Genomic DNA, 21,785 nt, shown 5'->3' on the forward strand with positions numbered 1-21,785 from the left:
CCAAAGCTCAAATAAAGTAACTTATTCAAAATGTCGCAATAACAGTACTGAAATTCAGGTGACTCCACAACACCCTATACAAACAATCATGATGAACTTGAATTGGAATATTGTTTCATGTTAAAATTCATACCAGTATTTAAAGGAAGGAAATAATAGGTATGTTATTATTTTCCACATGCAGAAAAAAATGTTCAGTTAATATTCTTCTGGGATTGCTGGTATGTTATTATTGTCGTCTTTTCTATTTATTTTTTGAAACCTTTCTTGCTTTTGTTGCTTCCTTTCCTGTAATATTGTTTTTATTTTTGATTTTTTTCTTCTTTTTTGATGAGTTTAACTAATGAATATTAGACAACTATCTAGGTTGTCTCCCTATATAAAATATAAGGGATGAAAAGATTTTTTTAAGTTCATTTATCCTGAGAAAGAAGTGGTGTGGGGAGCGGCAAAGAGAGAGAGAATCCCAAGCAGGCTCCACACTGTCGTTGCAGAGCCCAAGGGAGGGCTGGAACTCATGAACCGTGAAATCGTGACCTGACCCGAAATCAAGAGCCAGTCACCTGACAGAGCCACCTGGGCACCCCAAGGGATGAAAAGATTTAAGATACCTGACTGATATTCCCATGATAAGTAAATGACCGTTTTGAACTAAATGCTAAAATTACACCAAAGATTCTAGAAGTATGGTGGACTCAGAGAATCTCTAAATGCAAATATTAAAAATGTATTGCTTTTTACTTCCTTCAGGTGAATAACCTAAATCGTATAGATATTTTTGTTTTGCTTTGTTTTTATATCTAATTTGTTTCTATATCTAATTGACTATATCTAATGGCCTTCTGTTGGATGTTTATGTTTTCATTGTTTGTTTCTTTTCCCTGCAACCATTAAGTAAAATTAAGGATGGAACTGAGGATGTGATAAAACTGCTGTTCAATGTGCCCCAAAGCAGGGACAGCATTGTTTAATATCGTCGGTGTTGTCTTGAGTTATACTCAGTCAGCAACTCCTACTCCTCTTTTGCTGTTAGATTTAGTTTAGCCATCAATTAATACTTTGATTTACATTGTTTGTTTTCTAATATTTTAGGTGAAACTCGCATAACACAATATTAAACATTTCAAAATGTATCATTCGTAGTATTAATATATTCAGAATGTTGTGTGACCATCAACTCAAGTTTAAAAATATTCCAGGAGTGCCTGAGTGACTTAGACTAAGTGATGGACTCTTGGTTTCAGTTCAGGTCATGATCTCATGGTTCATGAGTTAAAGCCCTGTATTGGGCTCCATGCTGACAGTGAGGAGCCTGCTTGGGATTCTCTCTCTCCCTCTCTCTCTGCCTCTCTCCCACTTGTTCTCTCAAAATAAATAAATAAACTTAAATATCCCAAAGTGTTGTCATCACCTCTAAGGGAGAACCTGTACCCACTAAATAAGTTGCCATTATCCTATCATCAGAAATGTTAGCTATACTCAGATCCTTTCAATAACAGTTCCTTTGTGTTTTTTATCTACTCTTAATTGACTGATAGTTATACAGATGTATAAAAAAGTCACTTGTAAAGATCCTATTATTGATTGAAAAGTAAGAGAATGTCAAATAATTATAATAAATTTAAAATCACTGTAGTAAAATAAGAAAAAAATGTCATTATTGAGCTCTAAGTTAATTGACATTAATTAAGTATTCTAAAAAGACAGCAACTAAATTATGGAAAGAGCCTAAATGTCCATCAACTGATGAATGGATAAAGAAGATGTGGTTTATATATACAATGGAATACTACTTGGCAATGAGAAAAAATGAAATATGACCATTTGCAGCAATGTGGATGGAAATGGAGGATATTATGCTAAGTAAAATAAGTCAGAGAAAGACAAATATCATATGTTTCACTTATATGTGAATCTTGAGAAACTTAACAGAAGACCATGGGGGAGGGAAAGGGGAAAAAAATAGTTACGGAGAGGGAGGGAGGCAAACCATAAGAGACTCTTAAACACAGAGAACAAATTGAGGGTTGATGGTGGGGGGAGAGAGGGGAGAGCGGGTGATAGGCATTGAGGAGGGCAGTTGTTGGGATGAGCACTGGGTGTTGTATGTAAGCCAATTTGACAATAAATTATAAATAAATAAACAAACAAACAGATAAACAAGCAAATAAGTAAATAAATAGCAACCATCTAATTTCCATCCAAGTGAAAAAGCACCATTTTTCAGTTCATTGTTATAAACATTCTAGCTATATGTATGTTGCTTCTGCCCTGTATAAGAATTTCATGACTTAAAACACTGATATTCTTAAAACTAACTTATTCTTATAGTGTTCTGGGAAGTAACCAGCATAATCACCATTGTGCAAACATAGATAAAACCAACGAAATTATAGTTTTGGGGCAGGCTTACAACGTAAGTATCAGACACAGTTTGGTTTTTCTATTTCTAATTTCTTCCTCATAAAACTTCACTACATGTTTCTCTATAGCAGCATTGTGCCAATTAAAAGAAGTTACCAGGGAAAAGCTACTAAAGCTAATAAGATTAAAATTTCAAGCAGAACTGATGAAGTAGTTATACAAATTCAACTACTTTTGACTTGTTTGTCTTCATTTCCATAGTATGTATTCCTGGTTCAATCTTTGAAATGAATATGCCTTTTCAGAGATTTCCAATAAATCACATTCATTTTTAAAGTCTGATGTTCAGTCACCAAATTGCCCATAACAGACTTAAAAATGGAAAACCTTCCAAAATTGTTGAAATGAGAGTTAAGACAATTTTCAAAGGTGCTCTTTTGAATATAGAATTTGTAAATATATATATATATATATATATATATATATATATATATATATATAGTATTGTCAGGTTGAATTTCAAAGCAGATATTCAAAGACAGTATAGTTTAGAGACATATAAAAAATAATCTGTGATTAACACTGTGGTATGATATCTTGAAAGGAGAAAACTTTCCTGTTTCCAATTTTTCCGTTCCATTGTTTTCTGCTGCATTCTTCTATCTATTAAAATCACAGCTGCGAAGAAAACTTAGTTTGTGGGTTTGGGCCCCTGCGTCGGGGTCTGTGCTGACAGCTCAGAGCCTGGAACCTGCTGGGGATTCTGTGCCTCCTTCTCTCTTTACCCTTCCCCCACTCACAATCTGTTTCTGTCTCTTAAAAGTAAATAAATGGTAAAAAAAAAAAAACAAAAAAAACAATTTGAGTATAAAATAAAACAAAATTACAGCTGCAAACCATTTTCTTCAAGCAAAATTTTAATTTCATTTTACTATGCAAATTATTTATTAGTATTACAAATCATAACATTTTCCATTGGTCCTCTAATATTCAACTATTATATTCTTTTTTTTTTAATTTTTTTTTTAACATTTATTTATTTCTGAGACAGAGAGAGACAGAGCATGAACGGGGGAGGGTCAGAGAGAGGGAGACACAGAATCTGAAACAGGCTTCAGGCTCTGAGCTGTCAGCACAGAGCCCGACGCGGGGCTCGAACTCACGGACCGCGAGATCATGACCTGAGCCGAAGTCGGCCGCCCAACCGACTGAGCCACCCAGGTGCCCCGATATATTCTTATTTATACTATGAATTTATTGTTTCATTATCTTCAGCACAGGTATTCTTTGTATTTACATGTTTTTCATTTAATTTAACATCAAAACATACTCTGGTATTTTCTTTTTTTTTTTTTTAATGTTTATTTATTTTTGAGAGAGAAAGAGAGACAGAGCATGAGCAGGGGAAGGGAGGAGAGAGGGAGACACGGAATCAGAAACTGGCTCCAGGCTCCGAGCTGTCAACACAGGGCCGGAGGTGGGGCTCAAACTCATGAACCATGAGATCATGACCTGAGTCAAAGCTGGATGCTCAACTGACTGAGCCACCCAGGCACCCCTACTCTGGTATTTTCAAAATTTTTTTTCCAGTAAGTCTATCGTTCTCTGCAGATAAGTCTTTACATGGATGAATTTTTACTGAAGCATGAGGCATAGTCTGTACATTTATTTATTTATTTATTTATTTTTTATTTATTTAAATTCCAGTATAATTAACATACTTTGTTATATTAGTTTCAAGTGTACAACATAACGATTCAGCAGTTCCATATATTATTCAGTGGTCATCAAGATAAGTGTAGTTTTAGTTCCCTTCAGTTATTTCACCCATACCCACCCACCCCCCAACTCACCATCCTTCTGGTAACCATCTGTTTGTTTGTTCTCTGTAGTTAAGAGTCCGTTTTTTGGTTTGTCTCTTATTTTTTTCTTTGTTTTGTTTCTTAAATTCCACATATGAGTGAAATATCATATGGTATTATTCTTTCTCTGATTGACTTATTTTGCTTAACATTATACTTTCTAGATCCGTCATGTTGTTGCAAATGGCAAGGTTTCACTTTTTATTATGCCTGAAGAATATTCCATTATATCTTCCTTATCCATTCATCTATCAATGGACACTGTATTGCGTCCATAGTTTCGCTGCTGTATATAATGCTGTAATAAATAAAAGACTGCATATATCCCTTTGAACTAGTGTTTTTATATTCTTTGGGTAAAAACCCACTCTTGCAATTACTGGATCATATGGTAGTTCTATTTTTAATTTTTTGAGGAATCTCTATACTCTTGCACAGTGGTTGCACCAGTTTGCATTCCCACCAACAGTGCGGTAAAGGGTTCCTTTACTCCACATCCTCCCCAATACTTGTTTCTTGCGTTCTTTATTTGAGCCATTGCAACAGGTGTGAGGTGATATCTCATTGTATTTTAATTTGTATTTCCCTGACAATGACTGATCTTGAACATCTTTTCATGTGTCTGTTGGCTACCTGTATGTCTTCTTTGGAGTTCATTTCTTCTGCCCATTTTTAATTGAATTATTTGTTTTTGATGTTGACTTGTATACATTCTTTATATATTTTGGATACTAACCTTTTCTCAGATATGTCATTTGCAAATATCTTCTCCCATTCAGTAGGCTGTCTTTTAGTTTTGTTGGTTATTTCCTTTGCTGCACAGGTTTTTATTTTGATGTAGTTCCAATAGTATATTTTTGCTTTTGTTTTTCTTGTTTCAGGAGACATATCTAGAAAGATGTTGCTATGGCCAATGTCAGAGAAATTACTGCCTGTGCTCTCTTCTAGGATGTTTATGGTTTCATGTCTCATATTTAGGTCCTTAGTGAATTTTGAGTTTATCTTTGTGTATGGTATAAGAAAGTGATCAAATTTCATTCTTTTACATGTAGCTGTCCAGTTATTCCAACACTATTTGTTGAGGAGACTTTTTCCCATTATATATTCTTGCCTCTTTTTCTTGAGGTTAATTGACTATATAATTGTGGGTTCACAGTCTGTTCATTTATTTAGTCACTTAGTAAGTGCATATTCAAGATTGAAACATTGAGCAATTATGAGTGCTACCTGGGCTTTTTATCCAGACTTAATACATACTCTTTTATTTCTATCAGCACATAGAAATATATGATATATTTTTTGTTACAAAAGTAGACTATTCTCTTTGAACAAAGATTGCAGACTTTAGAAAATGAGCTTAATTCAGTTTCTAAACTTGATCAAAAAGTGAAACTTTGGGTATATTTACCTTCAGTGCAAGCATGGGCTTTGTTTATTTTCTTATTAATGGTTTAATCATATCATCCATACAATATTGTGCTTTTTTGTTATAACTTTACTGAATGAACATTAATCCTAAATTAGTGTTTTATATTTTCAACATGTGTACTCTATTGCATCACGTGTCTCTATTACCATTTACATATTCATTCATATATGGTCTTTTTGGTTGCTTACATATATTTACTACAATACATAATAATATTATGAGTGTATTTATACACAAAGCTTCATTCCTGTTTATTATTGTTTTCTCAGGATAGTCAACTAGAAAGTGAATTACTACTAAAAAGGGTAGAAATATGTGAAAGATCCTTCATGCTAATTACTAAATATTTTCCACATGCAATTCCACTGTTATTAGCAAAATAAGTGCCAATTTCATTGAACACTCTTTACCATTATATATTCCTAATTTGTGAAATGAAAATGATGATTAGAGACTAAAATGTCTCTAATTTTCTTTAGTTGAAAACTTATGTAGCTGCTTGTTTTCTTTATATATTTTGAAATATGTATGCAATATTGAAACCATCAAGAAGTTTATATAATAATAAGTACTCCTTTTATAAGCACTCTTAGAACTTTTCACTTTAGAAGACGAGACATATTGCTGAATAAACTTTCAATCCATTTCTTGAAACAATTACACATAAATGCATTAAAATATCTAGTATTCCTTAAATCTGGTATGTCTTCTTTAAAAATTAACCATTTTGGAGAGACCTCTATGTCATTTGTCAATAACCTATCATTTGTATAGCTGCAAGATTTTGTATAGTGTGAGATTTCTTTTTTTGGTTGTTCATGGTGTATTTAAGCATTTCTCTACTGTTTGACATTTAAATTATTTTTAAATTTCTTTATTGCAACCAAAGCTGCAGTGTATATCCTTACGAATGTTACTTTGTGGTCATTTATGAGCATTAATTAAGAGGAGATACTGAGAGATGTTATTGCTTTATTAAAGCAGAGTCATATTTTAATTTTAAAAGGTAACATCAAATCATTCTCCAAAAAGCCTAAATTATCTATGCTTCTAACAGTAGTACATGAGAACACCTATTTGATCAGATCTTTACCAATGTTGGATTTATAATGTTTATTTCCTTTTTTATTTTTATTTTTTTAACATTTATTTATTTTTGAGAGACAGAGAGAAACAAAGCATGAGCAGGGGAGGGGCAGAAACTGAAGCAAGCTCCAGGCTCTGAGCTGTCAGCACAGAACTGATTCCAAAGCGGGGCACGGGGCTCAAACACACAAACTGTGAGATCATGAACTGAGCTGAAGTCGGATGCTTAATGGAAGGATCCACTCAGGCTCCCTGTTTAATTTTTTTTAAGAGAGAGAGAGAGAGAGAGAGAGAGCCCCAGAGGGTAAGGGACAGAGAACGAGTGAGACAGAATCCCAAGCAGCCTCCACTTTGTCAGTGAAGAGCTTGACTCAGGACCCACACTCAGAAACTGTGAGATCATGACCTGAGCTGAAATCAAGAGTTAGGTGCTTAACTGACTGAGCCACCCAGGCACCCCAGAATCAGTGCTGGTTGTAAACACACTTTATTTTTGTTACCAATGGATTGGTGAAAATAAATACCACATTTTTTGGGGGGTGGGGGGGTTAAATTAATTCTCCCCCCCCCACATGAGGAATAGCTATTTGTTTGCTAAATTTTTTTAACTTCTTGCTTTTTTGATTTTAGTAATTCATTTTATAGTCAGAATATTGAATTCTTCTTTTATATTTTGCTCATTTTATGGATTGCATTAACCATTGTTCATTTTTAAAATATAATCACCTTTATCAAGCTTCACTTCTAGACTTTAAGAATGTGGGGTTTTTCTTTATTTATTTTTTTATTTTTTTTATTTTTTTAACGTTTTTTATTTATTTTTGGGACAGAGAGAGACAGAGCATGAACGGGGGAGGGGCAGAGAGAGAGGGAGACACAGAATCGGAAACAGGCTCCAGGCTCCGAGCCATCAGCCCAGAGCCATCAGCCCAGAGCCATCAGCCCAGAGCCTGACGCGGGGCTCGAACTCACAGACCGCGAGATCGTGACCTGGCTGAAGTCGGACGCTTAACCGACTGCGCCACCCAGGCGCCCCTGTGGGGTTTTTCTTTAAAAGGTATTATCTTGGCGGAAGAGGCCGGGCAGCGCTGCGGTTTCCGGGTCTGGGGAGTGGGGACGAGCGCTGTCCCCTGCTCCCTGCCCCCTGCCCCCTTTCCCTCCCGGGAGACAGCCTCGAGGTCCCCAGCCCGTCTTCTGAGCTCCTGCGGCCTGCAGGCACAGCCTCACCTGCCCCGCAGGGAACACACCTTCACATTGGCTGTTCCCTCCACCGGGAATGTCGTCCACCTAGCCAGCGGCCCGACTACGCCCTCCAGGGGCTCCCCCGATTCCCGCTCCTGGCCCCTTTCCCTGCCCTTCCCAGGTGCACTTTTATGGGTCTCCCGAGTGCCAGACCGGCCCAGGGTTCAACATACCCGGCCCCTGTGATAGATGCACACACGGAGACCAGAGAGGTCTGAGTCCCTGGCCACAGGACGCACAGCTGGGAAGCCGCTGGCAGGGAACCCAGCCATCCGCTGGTGGGCCACCCCTCATGTCACTGTGCCTCAAGCCTGTTCTCTGATCCCACTGTGGGGACCCCCCGGGGACCCCCCCCCCCCAAGGACACGACTGGGGGGAGCCCACTGAGGGTCTAGTGCTGTCTGCACGGGGAGATCAGGGATCCCCAGGGAGCCTTCCCTTACTCTGCCACCCTTTGCCCAATGGGAAGCTGCAGTCCCTGAGAGTGGGGAGGGCCTTGCCAAGTGTCACTAAAGGCCTAGGCTTTTCTTGATGCCCATTATGGAGGGAACACAGAACTGGACTGGTGAGGTGACAGGTCAGTAATATCTGGGAGGGGCTTCCTGGCCCCAAAGAGGGGGGTGATTGGGAGAACTGCCCGTCTCCAAGAATGATGGAGTGGGGGTGGGGAAGGAGAGTGGGCTGCAGTTAGGCCAGTGAACCCTGAGAGACAAATGAGACTTGCACAAGTGTGTCAGCTATCTACTGCTGTGTAACAGACAATCCCACAACAGTGGCTTGAAACAACAATGATTTCTTATTTCTCACAAAAAAATAAAAAAAAATAAAAATAAAAATAAAAAATAAATAAAAGGTATCATCTTCCCCAATATTTAAATTGTTGATGCATGTAATGCTGTTATTATACTGTTGTTTAATACCAATCTTTTAATACTATTTAGTATTAGTGTAATTTTAACTCTTTCACCTATCTAGGTATTATTTTACACAGAAAATGAGTTATATATACATTTTTCTTATTCGATAGGTGATTATCTCAACATACAATGTAGCCTATATCTTCGCTACAGTTTTAATAAACCATTATTATTATTATTATTATTATTATTATTATTTTAACTTTCACATAACACATATGTCTGCTTCTGAAATTTTTATTCTTTCCATCAATATTTTTATGTATTGTTGAAACACCACTAGATTAAGGCCAATTTTGAAATATATATTTTATTTTATTTTGTTTTTAATTTTTTTTTAATGCTTATTTATTTTTTTGAGAGAGACAGAGCATGAAGGGGGGAGGGTCAGAGAGAGAGGGAGACACAGAATCTGAAGCAGGCTCCAGGCTCTGAGCTGTCAGCACAGAGCCCGATGCGGGGCTCAAACTCACAGACCGTGAGATCATGACCTGAGCCAAAGTCGGACGCTTAACCAACTGAGCCACCCAGGCGCCCCAGATATATTTTTTAAAAATAAGAGGAAAGTACTAGCCACTGCAATGATAAAATGAAGACTTAATTTGGTTAGAAAAGAAGAGGTAATATTATCCATCTCTAAAAATGATATGACTGAATATAAATAACAGTAGAATATAGGCTGGAGACCCTAAAACAAAGTAACTCAAAATGTTAAGGGGCACAAAATTAATATCAGAAATTAATAACTTTATGCATATGAATGAAACCAATCAGGAGATATAATGGAAAAAAGAATCTATTATTATTAGCAAGTAAAAGGTAAAATATCTATGAATATACCCAAGAAAAAATTAATTTTTCTTGATACAGCAATTAAAAATGAATCAAATTAGGGGCGCCTGGGTGGCGCAGTCGGTTAAGCGTCCGACTTCAGCCAGGTCACGATCTCGCGGTCCGTGAGTTCGAGCCCCGCGTCAGGCTCTGGGCTGATGGCTCGGAGCCTGGAGCCTGTTTCCGATTCTGTGTCTCCCTCTCTCTCTGCCCCTCCCCCGTTCATGCTCTGTCTCTCTCTGTCCCAAAAATAAATTAAAAATGTTGAAAAAAAAATTAAAAAAAAAAAATGAATCAAATTAAAAAAATAAATCAAATAAGTAGAAATACATATCATATTATTTTTAAAATGTTAAAACTCAGTTACTATGTAAATTAATAAACACCTCATATATCAACATTTTAATTTTTTTAGTTTGTTTATTTGAGAGAGAGAGAAAGAGAGATAGTGCGTGGGGAGAAGGGGGAGGAAAAGGGTAGGGAAGGAAGGGCAAAGAGAGAATCCCAAGCAGGCCACTCTGTCAGCATAAAGCCAGAGGCGGGGCTCCAACTCAAGAGAATCCTGAGATCATGACCTGAGCTGAAGTCAGAAGTTAGATGCTTAACCCACTGAGCTCCCCAGGTGCCCCATAAGATAAAAGTTCTAATTGTGTTCTAACCTGATAAACTGAAAAGTTTACGTAACATCACACACACTCAGGCACACAAACACAGATACACACACACACAGACACATACACACGCACTCGCTCAAATAGCCAATAAGTTTTGAGAAAGAAAATTGTTAGATTCATTCTCCTGGCTATTTATACATGTTATATAGGCTCAATGAATAAAATAGTGCAAAAGTATGAGGAAAGAGAAAGACGGCTGAAAGAAACAGAACATTCAGACACAGACAAAATGCATGTAGGCCAACAAGTGACACTCCAAATCAATGGGAAATGTTGGACTATTCAATAAAATAGTGCTAATAGGTAACTATCTTAAGAATAAAAAAAAATGAGGGGGGGCCTCCGTCAGTTCGGCTCAGGTCATGATCTCATGGTTTGGGAGTTTGAGCCCTGGGTCAGGCTCTGTGCTGACAGCTCGGAGTCTGGAGCCTGCTTCAGATTCTGTGTCTCCATCTCTCTCTGCCCCTCCTCCACTGACACTCTCTCTCTCTCTCTCTCTCTCTCTCTCTCTCTCAAAAATAAATAAATATTAAAAAATTAAAGAAAAAGAATAAAAAAAACAATTGAGCCATTACCTTATATGATAATTTTTTATGATAATGATCTCCAGTGAATCCTATCTCCCAGTGTCAATGCTTTTGGTGACTCTCCTTGCACATTGCCCCTAAGCATGTTATTTCTTTCCAGGAACATAAGCAAACACAAGTGAGGCAAAGGCTTGACAGGAGCTTTCCCTCTTAGAATGTTGCAGTCACCTTTGATGGAAGTCTTGTGAACATCCTTGAAGGACAGAGAACCACATGGAGAGAGGAAGGCTCATCCATCTCAGGCTTTCTTGCTAAGCTCAGCCACCAATCAACCCACCAATTTAATGAAGCCACATGAGTACACTTATTATTAAGGAAGTGATTAAGTAAAATATGGTGGATATTACTATAGATTTCCTATGAGTGACTATAAAGCAGTATAGTAAATATGCAGAGTAACACAAATATATCTTTAAAATGTAGTGCTGAAAGAACAAAACACACCGTATGAGATATACACCACTTCGTCATTTATATGAATAAAAAATGCAAACAAAACAAAATAAAGTCCTCCCCTTTCCCTTACTCTGCATACTGAGAACATATACACAGATTAAGAAAGTTTTAAAAATTACCAAATACAGGTAAATTTCTAAACATATTTTATAAACTTTTAGCCTGTTAAACACAAATTACTCATGCAGCTTTACCTAAAGAAAATGTAAAAGTAATGGGAAAATAATAATACAACCACTGGTATTAATCATGTGCATAACTTTTACCAGAGATTTCTAACTTAGTTCTGCTAATTTAACAAAGTACCGTGGACTGGATGGCTCAAACAACAGAAGTTTATTTCTCGTATTTCTAGAGGTTGGGAAGTCAGATATCAGGCTGCCAACACGCTCGAGTTTCGGTGGCGAGCCCTTTCCCTGATCTGCAGATAGCTGCCTTAAGCTGTGTCCTCCCATGGCTGACAGTGAGAGAGATCATATCTCTATGTCTCTTCTCTTAAGGGCACCATTCCCATTAAGGAGGGCTCTACCCTCATGACCTAATTTCCTCCCCAAAGCTCCACCTCCAAATAATATCACATTGGGGATTAGGCCTTCCACATACGAATTTGAGGTGTGGGGGAGACACAATTCAGTCATAGCATTCCACCCCTGATTCCTCAAATTCATGTCTTTCTCACATGCAAAATGCACGCATTCTACTCCAACAGTCCCAAAGGTCTTAACTTGTTCCAGCATCAAATCTAAAGTCTAAAGTCTTAACTAAATGTCATCTAAATTAGATATGGGAAAGACTTTGATTCACACTGAGGCAAAATTGTTCTCTAGCTGTGAACCTATGAAATCAAATATGTTATGTGCTTCCAAAATAAAATGATGGTGCTGGCATAGGATAGACATTCCACTCCATATGGGAAAAATAAGAAGGAAGTGGTGAGTAGTCCCAGACAAGTCTAAAATTTAGGAAAGCAAAACTCCCTAAGATTTTAAGGCTTGAGAATAACCCCTTTTGACTTGATGTTCTGACTTCCAGACCCACTGCAGTGGGTGGCCATGTCCCTGCAGCTCCGTAGGGTGAGGGTTGCACCCCCAAGCTTCTGGGTGATGTTTTGTCTCTTTCAAACTGAGACTGTAGCCCTCATGATCACTGAATCACCTTGGAGTCATTTTTTTTTCCTTTATCTTGAATAATAATGCATGTTCACAGATAAATAGCTGTGTGGGAGGGGCGCCTGAGTGGCTCAGTTGGTTGAGCGTCTGACTTCAACTCAGGTCATGGTCTCGCAGTTCATGAGTTCAAGCCTCGCATCTGGCTCTGTGCTAACAAACAGCTCAGATCCTGGAGCCTGCTTCAGATTCTGTATCTCTCTCTCTCTCTCTCCCCCTCTTCCCCTGTTCATGCTCTGCCTCTCTCTGTCTCTCAAAAATAAATAAATGTTAAAAAAAAAGTTTTAAAAAGAGCTGTGTGGGCTCATCCCATAAAATTCAGGACATCTAAGAGCTTTCCTTCATTCCATCCAGTCTCCATCCCCTTCAGTTCAAACTGGCAGTCTCCCTGCAGGGGTAGCTGATTAGTTCTGTGGTTCACACTATGTTAACCTCCTTATTAAGGGGCTGGTCTTCCCTACCCTTAATATTCTTTTCTGAACAAGTATTTCTTTTTTTTTTTTTTTTTTTTGTATTATAGACAGGCTAAAATTTTTCCAAATATTTATGTTTTGGGCCCTTTTTGCTTAACAATTCTCTCTTTAATTCATTTATTTCTGCTCTCACTTTATTATAAGTATCAGGAGAAACCAAATCACTCTTTCAACACTTGGCTTATAAATCTCAGCTGATTATCCAATTTCATCGTTCTCAAGTTCTACTTTCCATAAAATGCTAGAACACTACCGTAGTTTAACTAAATTCTCTGTCAATTTACCATAAAGAAATGCCTTTTTTCCAGTTTCCAATAACATATTCCTCATTACCATCTGAAATCTCATCAGGGTGGCCTTTACTATCCATATTTCTACATTCTGTTCATGATTATTTATGAATTCTCTAAGAAGATGAAGGCTTTCTCTCTAGCCCTCCTCTTTTATTTCCGAGCCCTCACCAGGAATGTCTTTAGTGGCCTCTACACAGCAGTATTGACTCTTTCTAGCATGCACCTCAAAACCTTTCAAGGCTCTGTGCCTTACCCAGTTCCAATGCTTCAGCCCCATTTCAAGAAATGTAGAAGCACCTCTCTGATAAGAGGTTTGCTTTAGCCAGTTCAGGCTGCTTTAACAAAATATCACAGACTGGCTGGCTTAAACAATGGAAATTTATTTATCACAGTTCGGGAGGCTAGGAAGTCAGAGATCAGGATGTCAACATGTTTGGGTTCTGGGCAGAGCCCTCTTCCAAATTTGTAGACTGCCATCATCTTACTGTGTCCTCACGTGGCAGAGATAGCAAGAAATCTTCTCTCTTGTGACTCTTCTTACAAGGGCACGGATCTAATCCATGAAGGCTCACCCTCACAACCTAATTTCTTCCAAAAGGCCCCACCTCCAAAAACAATGGGGATTAGGGCTTCAATACATGAATTTGCTCAGGTGGGGGTACACAAACATATATTACACAACAATTACTGAAAATATTTACCAGTAACGAAAGGTAAGAGACATTTTCTAAAGCTTTACCAGAAATAAGAAAGTGCTATCTAAAGAAGCATTTATTTCAGGTGGAAAAAAAAAAAAATCAAGAATGTTCCTTCTCCCCAGCGCCTGAGTGGCTTAGTCAGTTAAGCATCTGACTCTTTAGCATCTGATCTCTGCTGAGGTCCTAAGATTTAGTCTAGCATCCAGCTCCGGGCTGAGCATGGAACCTGCTTGGGATTCTCTCTCTCCCTCTCCCTTTAGCCCCTACTCTCTCTCCCTCTCTCTCTGTTCCCTCCTCTCTCTCTCAAAATAAATAAATAAATACACCTTTCCTAGCTTGGAAAGTTACACAATTTTTCTTTATCAGTTGTCAAATGATTCCAATTAGAAACTAAATATAGGAGCACCTGGGTGGCTCATTCGGTTAATCGGTTAATCTCATGATCAGGTCATGTCCTCTAACGGTTCATGAGTTTGAGCCCCACATCAGGCTCTGTGCTGACAGTTCAGAGCCTGGAGCCTGCTTCAGATTCTGTGTCTCCCTCTTTTGTTGCCCCGTTCCCACTTGTGCTCTGTATCTCTCTCTCTCTCTCTCTCTCTCTCTCTCTCTCTCTCTCTCTCTCAAAAATAAATATTATAAAAAAGAGACTAAATGTATATGTCACATGTCACAATCCTTACTTGATGTAGCTCTGTATATTCACTAGAATTCATTTTTTTCAAGTCTCTTTGACCAAGGAAATCTGTGGCTGCTGTTTTGCATATCTATCCCCCGGTACACACTCTAGCCTTCACTATCTTGCTTTCTATCCCAGAAGGCTGGATACTATGGCTTCCGGTTGTTTGGGCCAATGAAAAGCCTGACTGGAGATTGCATGAAGAAGGAGCATGAGACCAGAGTATAGAATCCACCCTACCCTCCCACTGCTTATTCCCCCACTCCTCCCACCCCATGTCTGCTGTTTTGTAAGCAATCAGCTGTTTCTTTAGATCAAAGGAGACAGATACTCACAAGAGGCACCTCTCTATATAACTCCTTCCTTCCCAGATAAAGTAGTGACAACAGCCTTATTATTACTCTCCCCATATTACTGCACTGTCTCTTGTGACCAATTTCTATTTCACTGTAAACAGACTCTTTATTGCACCCTCCTTGATTTATTCTAATTGAAATTTATTCCTTTCCTTCTGGGATCCAGACTAATATAAACTCTCTCTTCAAGTGAAAGTCTAGCATAACAGAAATGTAAATTAGTAGCTGAAACAGGGATATAACTATATCCATCCCTTCTCTCATCTTTGAAGAGGCTCCCTAAACACTTTTTGAAAGTCAGGGCATACAATTATAAGCACCCCACTGTTTGACTATAATTACCTTAAGGATAGGAATCATTTATTTCCTCTCCATTTCCTTTATAAGGAAGTTGTACAAAGTGTACTGAACATAGCAGGACGTGGATAATATTGAATTTGGTCATACAGTATCTAGAACCCAACTCATGACAGACCTAGTTCCTACTGAATCTTTTTCTCACCCATTATTTCTTTCTTGTAGGTATGCAATGGATACTTCAGTAGTATTTTTTTTATTAACAGATTTTGCTCTTGCCTTTGTTTTACTTTCCTTTTGTATTTCCACCTTTATATTCACAAATTATTTCTTTCTTCTAATTACTAACTCCATTTCCACTCTGGCATCCCTGCTCCATTTGTCAACTCCTGCATAAAACATATCCTAATCAGAAAAATGGGTAAGATTCAAGAGGCTCCTATTTTCAGATTTTCATGTTTTTCCGAAACCAAATTAAGAAGAGCAACCAAACTTTTAAAATGCCATCTGAAAGCACAGGTATCGGTGTCAGGGTGTTTTGTTTTTGTTTTTGTTTGTTTTGTGTTTGTTTGTTTGTTTTGTTTTTTCCCTAAGTTTTTAAGCTCTTCAAAAAGAGGTTGAGGACTTTGGTTTTTGAAATATGTTCTGTAGTATATATGGTGTGCACAGAATTCTTAATAAATCTGTTTGTTTATTTATTTATTTATTTTTTAATGTTCTGGACACTAGAAGTGATAGACCTCTAAACACTGTATTAATTCTATCAAGCAATTAGACATCGTGAATATACTGTAATCAAATTATGCATTTATGTTTTGATTTGGCCTAGAAGAATCAAACTTTCTACAGATCAGAACAATAGGGTACCAGAGAGGGAAGAAAATAGGGAATTTAGTATTCCAAAACACATTCCACTTTTTAAAGGAAAAATTTCTAAAAGTGAAAGTAGGTGAAGTAATGTTAAAATCTTTACTATAGAATTTCTATGATATACTTTAAAAAGGCAGGCAGGAGGCATCCTGTGGTTCATTCTAGCTTTTCCAACCTATGTTTTGAAAACAGAAAACTTCAAAGTAGTACCATTTCTCAAAGGCATCAAAGCATTAGGTCTATTCAAAAACTGTCCTTGCCCTAGTTATAAATCTCTACTAAATGTGTCAATTTTATTTCTCTGTGCTTCCCATATCCCGAATATGAATGTGACTACTATTTATGAACAGGTGTGTTTTACTGAGCTATTTATGTGAAGTTCAGATAAAAACTAAATCCTCTGGTACTTGAGTAGGAACAGCATTCAATCTTTTCTTACAAGGGTCAGTCTGGGATAATAGAAAACAACTAAATATAAAGGAATTCATAAACTAGTGAATAATGGCTCATGTCAGATTTATGCTTTGCGCCCATGAAAACTCTCTGTCAGCTGTTACACAATGGAAGATGTCATTTCAACAGCACATTGTATATGTGAGTTTATATATTAATTATATGGAGAGGAAGTTATAATTTTTGTTTCTTATCATCTGTTAAGCATCTCTTACCTTCCAATTTAAAAAAACAAGGTACTTATTATCCAATTAATAAAACAAGGTATTAATAATCCTGCCCACTACTATTATGAAGTACTAATTATGATAATATGTTTTGGATGTTGTGCCTCAATACAACTAATTCCTAGGGCTGTTGAAATTATTCTGCTCTATTTCAAAGAACATGGTTTCTATTATTGAGACATCAGTAATAGACATCAGTGCTGTTTTTATAACAGGATAGAGTGTCTGATGAATCCGATGCCCAAATACATCCAATCTGTACTTACAACTTCCCCTTTGCATCCATTGATATACATAGAAATACTTGTTTTAAAATCTAAGGAGGTGTAGGGACACCTGGGTGGCTCAGTTGGTTAAACGTCCGACTTCAGCTGAGGTCATGATCTCACAGTTCATGAGTTGGAGCCCCGCATCAGGCTCTGTGCTGTCACCTCAGAGCCTGGACCTTGCTCCGGATTCTATGTCTCCCTCTCTCTCTGCCCCTCCCCCACTCATACTCTGTCTCTCTCTATCAAAAAATGAATAAACGTTAAAAAAAATTAAATCTGGGGAGGTGTAGATGGTAGGGTATGAGGAAAGAAGTCATGTAGGAATGGAGAGGGAACATCAGGGACACTTCCCAGCTTGTAGTATGGGGGGGGGGGGGTGATCTCACTGGTTAAATACTAAAAGTCAGCAGTAGGGTGAGCTGTTCAGGTGAGAATCTATGAGGACTCTGGGGAAAGGTGGTATTAAGACTCGGGAGATAAAATAATTGTTATTCTGCGAATCTTATGAGTTTCTTTCACCCCAAGCTTTGGATTATTAACATTCTTGGCACCGACCATGAAAGGTAATACAGGTTATTAATTGTAATTCTGAAATTCCTTCAGTAGTATCTCAAAAAGCAGAATAGGGGCAGACTAACACGGCAGATGATGTGAGGTGACAATAACTGGAAAATTGCTCTGTGAGACTCTGTGTGATCAGACTCATTTGGGAACTGGGTGAGACATCTGGGGAAATCAAACATTACTCAAATGCAAAAAAATGCAGCCTGGTCTTGTGGGATGTGGAGGTCTTTGAGCAGCTCTTTATTCGGCTTCATGGTATTTCAGCCATGTTTCTCTCTAAATATCTATTCTTTCCCCTTCTCTGCCAAATAACTTCCCTTGCAAGGCTCTTGACTTGCCATGACGTAAACTCTGACTGCAGTTCTCTGTGTCTTTAGACATCCGTGTCCTAAAGTTGCCTACAAAATTTTCTTTTAGTGAATTTCACTTTAGCGAAAATTCTTGAGTAAGACAGGTATCTGTTACAAATCCCATCATCTATGCCGACGTCAAAATCATCCAGCACGCCATGACTCAGTGCTCCAGGCCCTCAACTGAAACAGCACCTCCAAGCAAAGGAGTGAGCTGACCGCCTTCGTTCCTAACAATGTGACAGACTTGGTTTTTGGGTGAGGTGTGTTCCAGCCATAGATCCTGTTGGCACAAGTGAGAGCAAGAATAAAAATGTGAATTTCTAATGTCAGTGCGATCTCTGCTGCATTCACAAGTAGAAAAATCTTGCCACATTTGAGTAACATGATGTGCTTATTTTAAAAGCTGGGAAGACTGGGGCACCTGGGTGGCTCAGTCAGTTAAGTGTCTGACTCTTGATTTCAGCTCAGGTAATGATCTCATGGTTTGTGAGATCTCTTTCTCTCCCCCTCTCTCTCTACCCCTGCCCCACTCTCTCTCTCTCCTTCTCTCTCTTTCAAAACAAATTAAAAAAAATAAATCTTTAAAACCTGGAATACTGGCTATATAGAAAAATCAATAATTTGTTTTTCTCCCCATTTATGAATTATAATAATCTGCTGTCCCACAGGAAATATCCTATTTGAGTGACAATAGGAAAATGATGTTAGTTGCAGTGTAAAGCATAAGCAAGTTCTATTTATTAAGGATGTACTGTTTGCCTGGTAAGAACACACATTTCACTTTTAGTAGTACTTTTATCCTTTTTCTGCTAATGAAAACATTGAAACTCATGGCAGTCGAGGACTTTACGCAAAGTCACCTATTTATTACCTTGAAAAACTGGATCATGAGACTAAATCAGCCTGGACTGAAAACCTTTACATCATCCAAAACAAGTTCTCTTGTATGAATCAGTTCAGGACCTCACCTCAAAGTACAAAAGCAGTAATTAAAGTTGAACTTCTTAAAAACATCTGTAATGAACTAGATTGATTACACTTCAGAAATTTGGGAAAGAAAAACACGGCTCTAATTCTCCTCACCACCTCCAACAACAAATCCACACAATGCCGCGCTGGGAGGTCACACTTTCCTAGGTTTATTAATTTCCTAGTAAAAGAAGTGATTCCGAGAGTAAGTTTTACCTCTCATTTCTTACAGTCTGGAACTTCCTATACACATTCTGACAAATATGAGACAAACTATGTTAGGCCTAGTACTGTGCAGGATTTTATTATACTAAGTAGGCATGAAAGTTGAGAGCCTCGTAAATATTAATCACAGACTAATGAACAGTGGGAGATTTCTGAATATCAATCTGTACTAGAGGGAAATTTTGAATTAGAGACACTGCTTCCTACCCAATAAATCAGTAGTGAAAAATTGAAGGCATTCTCATGCATCTGCTTATGTAGCTAGATTTCTAGTCCTAAAGGAGCATGCAGCATGGATGCCAAAATAGATGTAATTTTATCACCCCACATGGAGCTTTTGCATTTTTAACGGGACCATTTTTTAAAATTTTAATTACCTCCAAAAGAGGCTGGATTGTATCACAGAAAACTTGAGTGCATTCTTTAGTATTAGAGTTAAAATAGTTCATGAGTAGTTGGAGCTTTCTCATTCTTCTTCATTAGCATTCAAAAACCATTGCCAAGGGACTGGAAGACTCAAGGTTAAGAGAGGAGCTGAAATGCCAAAACTTGATTGGCTTATTGCTTTTATTAAGTGTGAATGTTACTGCTTTTGTCTCTGGGCACATGTACAACACATAACATAACAAAGATGATATCTTCCATTATTATTCAAAATTTCATAAATAATAGCACATACAATCATATACACACTTGCATATCCTTAATGATTATCCATTAATGGAAAAATATCCCTTTACAATAATCAAAGTTAATTATTTATTAAGACAAGTAGGAGAGTGGAGAGTGATATCTAGGATTTTACAGTGTTTTTGATGTTGACAAAAAACAATGGGACTCAGTTTTCAGTTTGAGGGTTTTTTTTTTCTATTTTTTAATATTCAGTAGTATTTAAGAGCTTTGCTAGGTTATTAATATTTTAGTGGAAAAACTAAGAAGTGGTTTTTAATAATATTAATGTTTCTTCATATCATTATAATTAAAACTAAAACTTTATCCTAAATAGGTATGGTATGAGCTGTCTTTACTGAAATGACACAAACATAGTTATTAAGGACACAGGAAAGAGAAGGATCCAGGAAATAAGCCGAAATGGTGGATGTCATTCTGAAATACACCAGAAATGTTATTTTCAAAATGATTACTTTATTCCATCTCATGTAAATAGAATAAGTGATAATTACTAAATTAAGTCATAGTGTAGCAGAATGCTATAATTAAACATTAATCACTAAGTTGTCATTTTTTATTAATCATTTCCTAGACTCATTAAAAGCAGGAGAGATATGTTGGTCCTTAATATATTCCCAGCACCTTGTAGATGTTCAATAAATGCTTAAAACCTTTTTTTAAAAAGGATTAAGTATACATTGTAGTTTTCCTTTTGTATAGATGGAGTTGTAATCTCTCTAAGGACAAACAGTCTCTTCACAAATGTTCAAATATAGCGAAAATTACAATATGGTTTCCCAACCATATATAATATGAGAACATAGAAGGAATTACAACTTTATATCCATTTCAGTAAAGTATTTGTGCTTATGCACTTGCTGCTTTCTACAATTACAACACAGGACTGATGTTTGACAACATTCATCTTATCTTCTCTATGATATTAAAGATGAGTTTATTTATATTTTTGAGCTTGCCATGTGCTTATATTTGAAATTTTCAGGAACTATTACCCCAAATGCACTATATGTATGTGTTATGTGTGGAAATGGTCATTTTTACATAAATAAAATTTTGTGTAAATATTAGCATATTGAAAATGATTTCTGCAGGTGACAATAACATAATTGGTTATCATTAGAGTTTTTGTTTGTTTTACATTGTCACAAGTCATCTTATTTTTTTTCATTTATAAGCACAGTGAATGTAATAATAGATGCCTTTTTTTATGTTTTTTTTTAAATTTTTTTTTCAACGTTTTTTATTTATTTATTTTTTTTGGGACAGAGAGAGACAGAGCATGAACGGGGGAGGGGCAGAGAGAGAGGGAGACACAGAATCGGAAACAGGCTCCAGGCTCCGAGCCATCAGCCCGGAGCCTGACGCGGGGCTCGAACTCACGGACCGCGAGATCGTGACCTGGCTGAAGTTGGACGCTTAACCGACTGCGCCACCCAGGCGCCCCAGCCTTTTTTTTATGTTTAAGGAGATTTTGAAAATACTAGGATGTGTTTTAATCAATATTATTAACAAAAAGTAGAGTTCTTCATTGACCAGTATCCTTGTGGATATAATTTCGTATAGTAGCCCCCATCTCATTTTACCTTATTTAACTTACTTATTTTTCATAAGAACCCACTGGTCTTATGGGTCTCAGTTTAAAAATACATTTACATTCATCACAGGGATTTATAATAATTTGTAGCTAGTATTCCAGACAAATGCTGTGAAAAATACTGAAGTAGTTAAAGAGGACACCAAAACAAATAAGAAATA

The 21,785-nt window shown here is 37.2% G+C and overlaps 1 protein-coding gene across 3 annotated transcripts in view; it reads left to right on the forward strand.

Moving 5' to 3' along the window:
* Positions 1-21,785, forward strand: part of FSTL5 (follistatin like 5) — a 789,672-nt gene that overhangs the window by 764,587 nt on the left and 3,300 nt on the right. The window lies entirely within an intron of this gene.

The sequence above is a fragment of the Neofelis nebulosa genome, chromosome 3 (genome assembly GCF_028018385.1).
Source record: "Neofelis nebulosa isolate mNeoNeb1 chromosome 3, mNeoNeb1.pri, whole genome shotgun sequence".
Taxonomy (NCBI): Eukaryota; Metazoa; Chordata; class Mammalia; order Carnivora; family Felidae; genus Neofelis; species Neofelis nebulosa.